Source organism: Ursus arctos, unplaced genomic scaffold (genome assembly GCF_023065955.2).
Source record: "Ursus arctos isolate Adak ecotype North America unplaced genomic scaffold, UrsArc2.0 scaffold_8, whole genome shotgun sequence".
NCBI lineage: Eukaryota > Metazoa > Chordata > Mammalia > Carnivora > Ursidae > Ursus > Ursus arctos.
The window spans coordinates 2,796,672-2,811,694 of record NW_026623100.1 but is presented as its reverse complement, the minus strand read 5'-3'; positions in this window follow the sequence as shown (position 1 = coordinate 2,811,694).

Genomic DNA, 15,023 nt, shown 5'->3' with positions numbered 1-15,023 from the left:
ACATTGGTTCACGAAATTTAAGGAAAGAAGCTGCCTTCATAACTGAAAATTGCAAGGTGAAGCAGCAAGTGCTGATGGAGAAGCTGCAGCAAGTTCTCCAGAAGGTCCAGCTCAGAGAGTTCATGAAGGTGGCTACACTAAACAACAGATTTTTAATATAGATGAAACAGTCTTCTATTGGAAGAAGATGCCATCTAGGACCTCCACAGCTAGAGAGGAGAAGTCAATGCCTCGCTTCAAAGCTTCAAAGGACAGGCTGACTCTCTTGTTAGGGGCTAATAATGCAGCTAATGATCTCAAGGTGAAGCCAATGCTCATTTACCACTCTGAAAACCCTAGGGCCCTTAAGCATTATACTCAATCTACTCTGCCTGTGTGCTACAGATGGAAGGGCAAGACCTGGATGACAGCACACTGGTTTGTAACGTAGTGTACCAAATATTTTAAGCTCACTGTTTGAGACCTACTGCTCAGGGGGAAAAGCAATCCTTTTAAAATATTACTGGTCAGGGGCGCCTGGGTGGCTCTGTTGGTTAACCATCTGCCTTGGGCTCAGGTCATGATTCTGGAGTTCCAGGATTAAGCCCTGAGCCAGGCTCCTCACTCAGCGGGGAGTCTACTTCTCCCTCTGCACCTTTCCCTGTTCATGCTCTCTCTCTTTCACTTTCTCTCAAATAAATAAATAAAATCTTTAAAAATAAATAAATAAAATAAAATAATACTCATCATTGTCAGTGAATGCACCTGGTCACCCACCAGCTCTGATGGAGATGTACAAGATGAATGTTGTTTTCATGCCTGCTAACACATTCTGTAGCCCATGGATCTTTCAAATACATTATTTAAGATTTCTCAAATAAATAAATAAAATCTTTAAAAAACACACATTATTTAAGATTTCTCAAATAAATAAATAAAATCTTTAAAAAACAAACAAAAAACCAGAGAGACAAATCCAATATTTGAATATGAAAATACTATATAAATAAAGCAAAATTATTTGAAAGAATATGCCAAAATCCAAAATCTATCATTCACACTATCCAGGATTAGGATACAAACCAAATTACTCAACGTAATTAGCAATGGAAAAATGTGACCAATTTCCAGTAGAAGATAGTAATAGGAAATAAACTGTAGGTGACCCAGATGCTGCCACTAACAGACCAACATACTAGCACACCTATTTTTAACTATGTTTGACTACATAAAGAAAATATGTCATGCTGACTGGAAAGATACAAAATTCAGGGAAGGTAACAATTTAAAGAAAACAAATAGAAATTCCAGAACTACAAAACACAATGTGTGAATTTTAAAGAAAAATAGGATACGGTAAAAGCACAATGGAGATGATCCCCCCAAAATTTCAAAAGTCAATGAGCTTAAATATATCTCAACAAGAAGGATCCAATCTAAAAAACAAAGACAAAAAACTGAAAATACAACTAGAATCTTAAGAATCAGAGCCGCGCGTTCAGGTGCCAGGAAGCGGCAGCCACCTGCACGGGGGAGCGGGCGGACTCACAGACCGCACCCGCGAGAGAGCGGACTGAGACCGGTGAGCCGGGAGCGCGCGCCACCAGGCATCTCGCGGAACATCAGCATCCCGGTGTGCTCACGGGATCCAGACTGAGACCGGGAGCTTCCGGAGCGCGCGCGGGGCGACTGGCGGCTGGCGGGCCACCTGCCCGGGGGAGCGGGCAGACTCGCAGTCGGCACCCGCGAAACAGCAGACTGAGACCCTGAACCTGGTGCGCGTGCCACCAGGCTTCTCATGGAACTCCGGAATCCCAGTGTGCTCACCGGGCATAGACTGAGACCGGGAGACCCGGGAGCGCGCAGGGCGGCTGGAGGCTGGCGGCTGGCGGTGTTAGAAACAAAGGACAGAGACGCGCCGGCCCTGGAAGTGAGGGCAGGGACGCCGGGTGTGGGGCACACATCCCAGGATGCTGCAGGGTTGAGCAGCACCAACAGTAACGGAGTTAAAGTGGCCAGAACATCCGTGGAGAATGGGCCGCAATCCCTCTGTTCTGTGACAATTCAGCCTCTGCTGCTCTCTCAGAAGAGGCATAACAGACCACCAGGGAAAGCCGCCAGAGAACAAAAGGCTGGAAACACCGGCTCACAGCGTGCCCATCCCCATCCCCCCTCGCAGGGGACACGGAGACTCTACCCAAACAGGGTTGCATGAGTATCGGTGCGTCAGGCCCATCCCCCAGAACACAGAAGGCAGGCTGAAAAATCAAGAAGCACACAACCCCAGGGCAACTGGGTGGCGCAGTCATTGAGCGCCTGTCTTCGGCTTAGGGCGTGATCCCGGCGTTCCGGAAAGGAGTCCCTCATCGGGCTCCTCCGCTGGGAGCCTGCTTTTTCCTCTCCCACTCCCCTGCTTCTGTTCCCGTTCTTGCTGACTGTCTCTCTCTCTCAGATAAATAAATAAATAAAATCTTTAAAGAAGAAGCCCACATCCCTAAGATCCCTATAAAACAAGGGGCACGGCCTGGGACCCAGTCAATAAGTTGGGCTCTGGACAATGGACAACCCTGCAACCTCTCCTCATCAGAATGACAAGAAGGAGAAGCCCCCCCACCCCCCAGCAAAGAAAAGACAGTGAGTCTGTGGCCTCTGCCACAGAAATAATGGATATGGATGTAACCAAATTATCAGAAATGGAATTCAGAGTAACGATGGTCAAAATGATGAGTAGAATTGAAAAAACTATTAACGAAAAGGTTACTGAGAATATAGAATCCCTAAGGACAGAAATGAGAGCGAATTTGACAGAAATTAAAAATTCTATGAGCCAAATGCAGGCAAAACTAGAGGCTCTGATGGCCAGGGTCACCGAAGCAGAGGAAACAGTTAGTGAATTGGAGAATGGGTTAATAGAGGAAAAAATGAAAATAGAAGATGGTCTTAAAAAAATCCATGCCCACGAATGTAGGTTACGGGAGATTACTGACTCAATGAAACGTTCCAATGTTAGAATCATCGGCATCCCCGAGGGGGTGGAGAAAAACAGAGGTCTAGAAGAGATATTTGAACAAATTGTAGCTGAAAACTTCCCTAATCTAGCGAGGGAAACAAACATTCGTGTCCAAGAGGCAGAGAGGACCCCTCCCAAGCTCAACCACGACAAACCTACGCCACGTCACGTCATAGTGCAATTCACAAATATTAGATGCAAGGATACAGTATTGAAAGCGGCCAGGGCAAAGAAATTTCTCATGTACCAAGGCAAAGGCATCAGAATTACATCAGACCTGTCTACACAGACCTGGAATGAGAGAAAGGGTTGGGGGAGCATTTTTAAAGCTCTTTCAGAGAAAAACATGCAGCCAAGGATCCTTTATCCAACAAGGCTGTCATTCAGAATTGATGGAGAAATAAAGACATTTCAGAATCGCCAGTCATTAACCAATTTCGTAACCACGAAAACAGCCCTACAGGAGATATTAAGGGAGGTTATATAAAGGTAAAAAGGCCCCAAGAGTGATACACAAAAGATAGTCACAACCAATACAAACAAAGACTTTACTGGCAACATGGCATCATTAAAATCATATCTCTCAGTTCTTAGCGCAAATGTAAATGGTTTGAACGCTCCCATAACATGCCACAGGGTTACAGATTGGATAAAAAGAAATGACCCATCCATTTGCTGTCTACAAGAGACTCATTTCTAACCCAAAGATGCATTCAGACTGAGAGTAAGGGGATGGAGTACCATCTTTCACGCAAATGGACCTCAAAAGAAAGCTGGGGTAGCAATTCTCATATCAGATAAATTGGATTTTAAACTAGAGACTATAGATAGAGATGCAGAAGGGCACTATATTATTCTTAAGGGAAGTATTCAACAAGTGGATATGACAATTATAAATATATATGCCCCCAACAGGGGAGCAGCAAGATACACAAGCCAACTCTTAACCAGAATAAAGAGACATATAGATAAAAATACATTAATAGTAGGGGACCTCAACACTCCACTCTCAGAAATAGACAGAACACCCTGGCAAAAACTAAGCAAAGAATCAAAGGCTTTGAATGCCATACTTGATGAGTTGGACCTCATAGATAAATATAGAACACTACACCCCAGAACCAAAGAATACTCATTCTATTCTAATGCCCATGGAACATTCTCAAGAATAGACCATGTTCTGGGACACAAAACAGGTCTCAGCCGATACCAAAAGATTGAAATTATCCCCTGCATATTCTCAGACCACAACGCTCTGAAATTGGAACTCAACCACAAGGAAAAATTTGGAAGAAACTCAAACACTTCGAGACTAAGAACCATCCTGCTCAGGAATGACTCGATAAACCAGGAAATCAAAAATCAAATTAAACAATCTATGGAGACCAATGAGAATGAAAATACAACAGTCCAAAACCTATGGGATACTGCAAAGGCAGTCCTAAGGGGGAAATACATAGCCATCCTAGCCTCACTCAAAAGAAGAGAAAAATCTAAAATGCAGTTTTTATATTCTCACCTCAAGAAGCTGGAACAGCAACAGAGGGACAGGCCTAATCCACGCACGAGGAAGCAGTTGACCAAAATTAGAGCAGAAATCAATCAAGCAGAAACCAGAAGTACAGTAGAGCAGGTCAACAGGACTAGAAGCTGGTTCTTGGAGAGAATCAATAAAATTGACAGACCACTGGCAAGACTTATCCAAAAGAAAAGAGAAAGGACCCAGATTATTAAAATTATGAATGAAAAAGGAGAGGTCACGACGAACACCATTGAAATTGGAAGGATTATTAGAAATTTTTATCAACAGCTATATGCCAATAAACTAAGCAATCTGGAAGAGATGGAATCCTTCCTGGAAACCTATAAACTATCAAGATTGAAACCGGAAGAAATTGATTTCTTAAACAGGCCAATTAATTATGAAGAAATTGAGTCAGTGTTAAACAACCTTCCAAATAACAAAACTCCAGGCCCGGACGGTTTTCCTGGGGAATTCTACCAAACATTCAAAGAAGAAATAATACCTATTCTCCTAAAGCTATTTCAAAAAATAGAAACAGAAGGAAAGCTACCAAACTCATTCTATAAGGCCAATATTACCTTGATCCCCAAACCAGGCAAAGACCCCCTCAAAAAGGAGAATTACAGAGCGATTTCCCTAATGAATATGGATGCCAAAATCCTCAACAAGATACTTGCTAATAAAATCCAACAGTACATTAAAAGGATTATCCATCACGATCAAGTGGGATTCATACCTGGGATGCAAGCGTGGTTCAATATTCGCAAATCAATCAGCGTGATACATCATATCAACAAGAAAAGACTCAGGAACCATACGATCCTCTCAATTGATGCCGAAAAAGCATTTGACAAAATACAGCATCCTTTCCTGATTAAAACCCTTCACAGTGTAGGAATAGAGTGTATATTTCTCAATCTCATAAAAGCCATCTATGAAAAGCCTACTGCAAATATTATTCTCAATGGGGAAAAGTGGAAGCCTTTCCCTTAAGGTCAGGAACTCGACAAGGATGCCCACTCTCACCACTATTATTCAACATAGTACTAGAAGTCCTTGCAACAGCAATCAGACGACAAAAAGGGATAAAAGGTATTCAAATCGGCAAAGAAGAAGTCAAAATGTCTCTCTTTGCAGATGACATGATACTCTATATGGAAAACCCAAAAGAAGCCACTCCCAAACTATTAGAAGTTATAGAGCAATTCAGTAATGTGGCGGGATACAAAATCAATGCTCAGAAATCAGTTGCATTTCTATACATGAATAACGAGACCGAAGAAAGAGAAATTAGGGAATCCATCCCATTTACAATAGCACCAAAAACCATACGTTACCTTGGAATTCACTTAACCAGAGACGTAAAGGACCTATATTCTAGAAACTATAAATCACTCTTGAAAGACATTGAGGAAGACATAAAAAGATGGAAAGATATTCCATGCTCATGGATCAGAAGAATTAACATAGTTAAAATGTCCATGTTACCCAGAGCAATCTACACTTTCAATGCTATCCCGATCAAAATACCAAGGACATTTTTCAAAGAACTGGAACAAACAGTCCTTAAATTTGTATGGAACCAGAAAAGGCCCCGAATCTCCAAGGAACTGTTGAAAACGAAAAACAAAGCTGGGGGCATCACAATGCCAGATTTCGAGCTGTACTACAAAGCTGTGATCACAAAGACAGCATGGTACTGGCACAAAAACAGACACATAGACCAATGGAACAGAATAGAGAGCCCAGAAATGGACCCTCGGCTCTTTGGGCAACTAATATTTGATAAAGCAGGAAAAAAACATCTGGTGGGAAAAAGACAGTCTCTTCAATAAATGGTGCTGGGAAAATTGGACAGCTACATGCAAAAGAATGAAACTTGACCACTATCTCACACCATACACAAAAAATAAACTCCAAATGGATGAAAGTACTTGATGTGAGGCAGGAATCCATCAAAATTCTAGAGGAGAACATAGGCAGCAACCTCTACGACATCGGCCACAGCAACCTTTCTCATGATACATCCCCAAAGGCAAGAGAAACAAAAGATAAAATGAATTTATGGGACTTCATCAAGATTAAAAGTTTCTGCACAGCCAAGGAAACAGTCAGAAAAACTAAGAGGCAGCCCACGGAATGGGAGAATATATTTGAAAATGACACTACAGACAAAGGACTGGTATCCAAGATCTACAAAGAACTTCTCAAACTCAATACACGAGAAACAAATAAACAAATCAAAAAATGGGCAGAAGATATGAACAGACACTTTTCCAATGAAGACATACAAATGGCTAACAGACACATGAAAAAATGTTCAAAATCATTAGCCATCAAGGAAATTCAAATCAAAACCACACTAAGATACCACCTTATGCCAGTTAGAATGGCAAAAATAGACAAGGCAAGAAACAACAATTGCTGGAGAGGATGTGGAGAAAGGGGATCCCTCCTACATTGTTGGTGGGAATGCAAGTTGGTACAGCCACTCTGGAAAACAGTGTGGAGGTCCCTTAAAAAGTTAAAAATTGAGCTACCCTATGATCCAGCCATTGCACTACTGGGTGTTTACCCCAAAGATACAGACGTAGTAAAGAGAAGGGCCATATGCACACCAATGTTCATAGCAGCAATGTCCACAATAGCTAAATCGTGGAAGGAGCCGAGATGCCCTGCAACAGATGACTGGATTAAGAAGTTGTGGTCCATATATACAATGGAATATTACTCAGCTATCACAAAGAACGAATTCTCAACATTTGCTGCAACATGGATGGCACTGGAAGAGATAACGCTAAGCGAAATAAGTCAAGCAGTGAAAGACAACAATCATATGATTTCTCTCATCTATGGAACATAAGAAATAGGATGATCAGTAGGGGAATAAAGGGATAAAGAAAGGGGGGTAATCAGAAGGGGGAATGAAACATGAGAGACTATGGACTATGAGAAACAAACTGAAGGCCTCAGAGGGGAGGGGGGTGGGGGAATGGGATAGACCGGTGATGGGTAGTAAGGAGGGCACGTATTGCATGGTACACTGGGTGTTATACACAACTAATGAATCATTGAGCCTTACATCGGAAACCAGGGATGTACTGTATGGTGACTAACATAATATAATAAAAAATCATTTAAAAAAAAGAATCTTAAGAATCTGTGGGACAAATTCAAAAATCTTATACACATGGAGACACAGATGTCTAGGAAAGAGAGAAGGGGGCAGAAACAAAATTTTTTAATGATGTGAAATTTCCTGATACCATACACAAAAATTAATTTGAGATAGACTACAAAACTAAAGGTAAAAGCTAAAATTATAAAGCTTTTTAAAGAAAATATTGGAGACTATTCTTTGACTTGAGCTAGAAAGTCTTAGAGAATGAAAGAAACTAAAGAAACTAGAAACTAAGGAAACTACTCAATTACTTAAATAAAACTAAAGAAAATAAATAGATTCAATCAGACTTAAAAACTTCTGATCCTCAATAAGTAGATATATAAAGAATATCTACAACTAAATAATAACTTTTTAAAAAACAAGTAACTCATTACAATGGGAAAAAATTAAATACACACTTCACAAAAGAAGACGTACTATTTTTTTTTAAGATTTTAGTTTTTTACAGTAATCTCTGCACCTAACATAGGGTTCAAACTCACAACTCCAAGATTAAGAGTCACGTGCTCTACTCACTGAGCCAGTGAGGTGCCCCAAAAGAAGACCTGGTATTAATCATTAAGCACATCAGGAAAATGCAAATTAAACCCACAATGACATATCTCTACATAACAGCCAGAATGGTCAAAATTAAAGGGAAAAAACATATATGCAAATTATTTTAAAACAGGAACTGATAAGACCAAATGCTGGCAAAGATATGAAGCAAAATCTTATATGTTGTTAGTGAGAGTATAAAATGGTACCACTACTTTGGGAAAAGATCTGGCATTTAAAAAAAATCTGAACATACATTTTCTGTGATGCAGAAATATCATTTTTATGCATTTACACAAGAGGAATAAAAACCTGTGTCCTCAAAAATAGTTTCTCATAGCATACATCGTAGTCAAAAATTGGACACAACCAGTTGCCTATCGAAAAGAGCATACAGATCACACAATGGAAATGACAGCAAAAAAGGAACACATTACCTATCCAGTCAGCAACATGGATGAATCTCAAAAAACTATGCTGGGTGCAAGTTCATACTGTGTGATCCCATTTACATGAAGTTCTAGAATAGACAAAATTAATCTATAGTAGAAGAAAAATCAGAATATCACTTGCCTTTTAGGGACAATGGCAAGAATTGACTCAGAAGGGTTGTAACAGACTTTCTGGGGGCACAAGTAATGTTTTATATCTCGGATCAGGGTTTGGGTTACACTGGTTCTTGCATTTACCAAAACTCACCTAATATACTCTCAAGATTCATGCATTTCATTGCATGTAAATTTTACCTCAATAGGAAAGAAAAAAAAAACTGTAAATGATTATTGAACTCCAGTTAATGATATGCTTGCTCAGGGGGGTATTCTACTTATGTCATTTATTTTGAAATGCATCAAATAAACAAGATGAATTGATGAGTAGATAGAAGATAGATATGAGAAAAAGAAATGTTTTGATAGAATCTAAATGGTGGCTACACAAGTGCTAACTTTGATACATGTTTTAACTTTAATGTTTATTTGAATACGTCCATAATAAAATGTTAGGGGAAAAAAGGAGAAATATCTTCTGCTGCTACAAGAATGATAGCAATGTTTGCACAGAATGACTTTGACACCACCAATAGATGGTGACCCTAAAATACATTATTCATTAGTTATACTTAAAAAAAAATTGTGATGAGGGTATACAATTATATAACTCCCATATAACTTCTTGTTTTAAAAGTATGAAGATTTAGTCATCATATGCCATTTATTATAAGGACAGAAGAAAAAACTTGGCATTTGCAGGGCAATTGCATTTGAATCTAATTGATTTGTTTCCAAGTGATTAATTTTAGTGTTATTGTCAGCACATGGAGGTCTATTCTAATGTGCTCAGGTCTTTATTTTGAATCTCATTTTTTTCCTTCTGTAAAATAGTAAGGCAGTTTAGCTCAACTAACTTTTTGACTAGTGGTATTCTAGGCACAATGCTAAGTGCTGACTATATAAAACGTATGGAATGTGATCTTTCCCTTCCCAGAGTTCACAGGGTAAAAGAGAAATCGACATAGGATCTGTAGACAATTCATAGGTAGTAGTAAGTGCCACAGGACAACAGCCTGGAAGAGGGACACATCACTTGGCTGGGCATAGATAAGGATCATGGAAGTTTCTCTTGGATTCCTGTCTGAGCTAGATCTAAATGAAAAGGTGTTAGTTAGCCTTATACAAGGTGACCAAAGTGAAGAGGGTGTCACTGAAAAGTTTCTGGGGACTGTTGGTGAGGACTGAGTGTCAGGCAGAGGAAGAAGTTGGAAGATGTCTCTTCCACATGTATCTCTATGAAAGTGAATTATTACCAGTCCTCCCAGACCTACCTACAAAAATATAAATTGAATTTAGTTAAAAATTTATCAAGAAGTAGAATCTAGACCTTAGTCTATGATGTGGTTCATGAAATATAAGAACTTCTGAAGCAGCCCTGAGGTTATTAGCAAAACATTTCTTTGCCATTAAGTAAGGAAATGGGCAGAAACATTTATCTACCATAAGTTGTGTAATTAACTGCCACCAGAGGCTGGAACTTCAGCAGTCTTCAACAGTGAATCAAGCAACAATAACAGAAGTTACTGCTGAGGTAGCAATTGCCTACTGTATACTGAGCACCAGTGGGAAAACATGTGTTGCACATAATGTTTTAAAAAATACTGCCTCAGTTAATCCTCACATTCCTATGAGATCAACACTAACCTAGCATGGTTTTTATTTCTACTTTAGAGAAAAGAGAATTAAAACTTAAAGAAGGCAAAATAATTTTCTGAAGTTCCCATAACTAGCAAATATCAGCTAAAGTTGTGTGTTTTGACTTCAAAACATTTTCCACCCTGAAAAGCAGCAGGATCCCCAAACTTAGCTGATTATCACGCTCCCCAGGGAAGGTTTCAAATAAGGGAAAGGAAAGGAAAGGAAAGGAAAGGAAAGGAAAGGAAAGGAAAGGAAAGGAAAGGAAAGGAAAGGAAAGGAAAGGAATGGAAAGGAAGGAAAGGAAAGGAAAGGAATGGAAAGGAAGGAAAGGAAGGAAAGAAAGGAAAGGAAAGGAAAGGAAAGGAAAGGAAAGGAAAGGAAAGGAAAGGAAAGAAAAGGAAAGGAAAGAAGAGAAAAGAGAAAAGATTCTGCTTTTCTATTTACCTATATACACAATGAACAAGTGGAATCTGAAATTAGAAGCACAGTGGAATCTGAAATTAGCACCCCCCCAAAATAATACAGATATGAATATAACAAAATCTATGTGAGAAAAACTACATAACTGATGAAAGAAGAACTAAATAAATAGAGAGATAGTCCATGTTCATGGATAAGATAGGAAGACTCAATATTGTCAAAGATGTCAGTTCTTCCCAAACTGATCTATAAGTCAATAAAATTCCAATCAAAATCCCAGAAAGTTATTTTGGGGATTTTGAGAAACTGATTCTCAGGTTTATATGGACAGGTAAAAGACCCAGAATAGTCAACACAATATTGAAAGTTGGAGGAGTCATGTTACTCAACTTTAAGACTTAGTATAAAGCTACAGCAATGAGACAAAGCGATTTTGGTGAAAGAACAGAAAAATACATTAATGGAAAAGATTAGAGAGCCCAGAAATAGACCCAACATAAATGTAGTCAACCGATCTTTGACAAAGGAGTAAAGGCATTGTAATTGAGCAAAGAAAGTCTTTTCAACAAATGGTCCTAGGACAACTGGACATCCTCATGCAAAAACAAAAATGAATATAGACACAGACCTTACACGCTTTACAAAAATTAACACAAATTGGATCTCAGGCCTCAGTGTAAAACACAGAACTCTAAAAGTCCTAGAAGGTAACAGGGGAAAATATAGATGATCTTGGTTATGAAGACGACTTTTTATATACAACATTGAAGACACAATCCATGAAAAAGGTAATTGATAAGCTGGACTTCATTAAATTAAAAATTGTTGCTCCATGGAACTTTACATCAAAAACCAGGGATGTACTGTATGGTGACTAACTAATATAATAAAAATATATATTATTATAAAATAAATACATAAAAATAAAAATTGTTGCTCTGCAAAAGATACTGTCAAGAGAATAAAAAAAAATAAGCCACAGACTGGAAGAAAATGTTTGCAAAACACATATGTTAGAAAGGACTTTTATCCAAAAGATACAGAGAATTCTTAAAATTCAAAAACAAGAAAATAACCTGATTTAAATATGGGTTAAAAGCCTTAAAAGACGCCTCACAAAAGAAGATAGATGACAAATAAGTGTATACACTGTATACCATATGACATCCGTGAAGTGCAAATTAAAATAAAAATATAATACTATTACACATGTATTGGAAGGGCTAAACTTCAGAACACTGACAACAACAAATGCTGCTAAGGGTATGGAGCAATAGGAACTCTCATTCATTCCTGGCAGAAGTAAAAATTGGTGCAGACACTTGGAAGATAGTTTGACAGTTTCTTACAAAACTTAACATCCTCTTAAAATGTGATCCTGTAATCACACTCCTTGGTATTTACCCAAAGGAGTTGAAAACTTATGTCCACATAAAAAAACTGCACACATATATTTATAGAAGCTTTACTCATAATTATTCCTAGACTTGAAAGTAAAGAAGATGTTGTTTAGTAGATGAATGGACAAATAAGCTGATACATCCAGACAATGGGATATTATTTAGCATTAAAAAGTAATGAACTATCAAGCCATGAAAAGACATAGAGGAAACATAAATGCACATTACTAAGTGAACAAAGCTAATCTGATAAAGCTACATACCATTTGATTCCAATTATATGACATTCTGAAAAAGGCAAAACTATGAAGACAGTAAAGAGGTTACTGGTTGCCATAGGTTAGTGAGGAAGAAGGAATGAATCGTTGGAGTACAGAGAATTTTTAGGGCAGTAAATCTAGTCTGTATGACACTATAATGGTGGGTACATGTCATTATACATTTGTCCAAACCCATAGAAAGAACACCGAGAGTGAAATCTAACATTAACTACAGACTCTGGGTGATAATGATGTGTCAGCGTAGGTCCACCCATTGTAACAAATGTACCACTGAGTGGGGGTGAGGGTGTGGGTGGTATCAATAATTGTAGAGGCTATGAGTATGTTGGGGAGGGAGTGTTTGGGAAATGCCTTCTATTCAAATTTTCTGTGAACTTAGGTTACTCTTTAAAAAAGTAGTTCATTTAAAAAGAGATTTCTGAACTCTTGTCCAAGATTTACTGAATCAGAACTTTTGCTGTGGGGTCCTAGTATCTACAACTTTTAAAGTACTCTGTGACTCTGATAATCCCGTGGTTTGCAAATGACAGACCAAATTGCAATTGAAGCTGAATGTAATCAATCAGAAATTATGAAAGATTCAAATAAAAATTGTTTGAAGAGAAGGGCCATATGCACCCCAATGTTCATAGCAGCATTGTCCACAATAGCTAAATCGTGGAAGGAGCCAAGATGCCCTTCAACAGATGACTGGATTAAGAAGATGTGGTCCATGTATACAATGGAATATTACTCAGCCATCCAAAAGAACAATTACCCAACATTTGCAGCAACATGGATGGGACTGAAGGAGATAATGCTAAGCGAAATAAGTCAAGCAGAGAAAGACAATTATCATACGGTTTCATTCATTTATGGAACATAAGAAGTAGGAAGATCGGTAGGAGAAGAAAGGGAAGAGGGGGCAGTAAACAGAAGGTGGAATGAACCATGAGAGACTATGGACTCTGGGAAACAAACTGAAGGCTTCAGAGGGGAGGGGGGTGGGGGAATGGGATAGGCTGGTGATGGGTATTAAGGAGGGCACATATTGCATGGAGCACTGGGTGTTATACGCAAGTAATGAATCATGGAACTTTACATCGAAAACTAGGGATGTACCGTATGGTGACTAACATAATATAATAAAAAGTATTATTAAAAAAATAAATAAATAGGCAAAGCAAATAAACAGAAAAGAAATTTAGAAAAAAGAAAAGAAAAAATTGTATGAGGGAAGTGGGACATTATGAAGGATAATAATATAAGGTGAATGGATTCCCCAAAAATCTCATTATGCATTGTCATTCATATCTGAGTCATGTTCAATGTGTGTATGAAAAATGATGTCCTTCTCAAATGATCAAAGTTATAAAAACAAAAGAAAAAGAGAGAGAGAGATGATGATGTTTGACACTGTTGTTCCATGGACCATACTTTGAGTAGTAAGGTGGTAGACTGTAAGCTCAAAGAGGATGGGGCTTTCTTTGTTTCTATGTACCTGGCATCTCTCATAATTCCTGGCACACAATAGGTCCTCACACTGTGTCTGTTGAATGAATAAATCTCCCCCTCCTCCAAGAATACCTGGGCCTGATTAAGGCCTTTTTGTGTGTTTTCCCTTAAATCTGTGTGTATAGCTATGACATAGCTTTGCCAGCATTTATAATAGTATGCTCCAGGAGAGCTTTTGCTGGTTTGTTCCTGTTTTCCTTTCATTAATGATAAATTGCCTGAGGGCAGGGACTATATAATTTCCACACATTTCTCAGTACTTGGAACAGTGCTTAGAACACTGAAGGTACTTAGGAAATGTCTGTTAAATAAATAAATTATTTGGAAAGGCACAATCTCCTTTTTTATCTTCCAAAGCTGCAATTGAGCTTCCACTGCAATGTATTTCCCATATTCTCAGGAGAGTGGATGGAGAGTTGCATTTTGAAGACAAAACAGGAACGGGTGTCTGGGAAGGTACATCCCGGAGCAGAAATTCACAAGCGGCGTCATCATTAGATCAGACGCAGGAGCCCAAAGGGCTTTGAAAATGAGGAAATGTCTCCACAGCACTAGACTCAATACATCAGCAGTTATTTTCAACTGGTGCCTTCTGTCATGAAGATAGCTGCTCTGCCAGGTCAGAATTGTTTTGGCTACCTTCAAGGTCATTGTGCCTTCCCAGATCTGGCCCTGAATCTAGAGGCTGGCAAATCTGGCTTCTTAAAGTGGATTAAGTGGGCCCCACAGAGAGCTTTGTGTCCTGGCTGCATTCCCAATTCTTACAGCCTAAAGCCCTGGTGATGTTTCTCTGAGGACAGCCACCTCTTTTGTCCCTCTTCGGTTTTGAGGCTAGCCCCCTGGACCTGAGCCTTGCACACTACTTCATGCACTCTCATTGCCCATATCTTCTCTGCTACAACCACAAGCTCTTTGTCATCATCACCTTAAGTGTATTCTGGTAGGGAAGACACAGGAAAACCTGTGGCCAAAGTCCAGAATCAGAAATTGACTTATATATAACT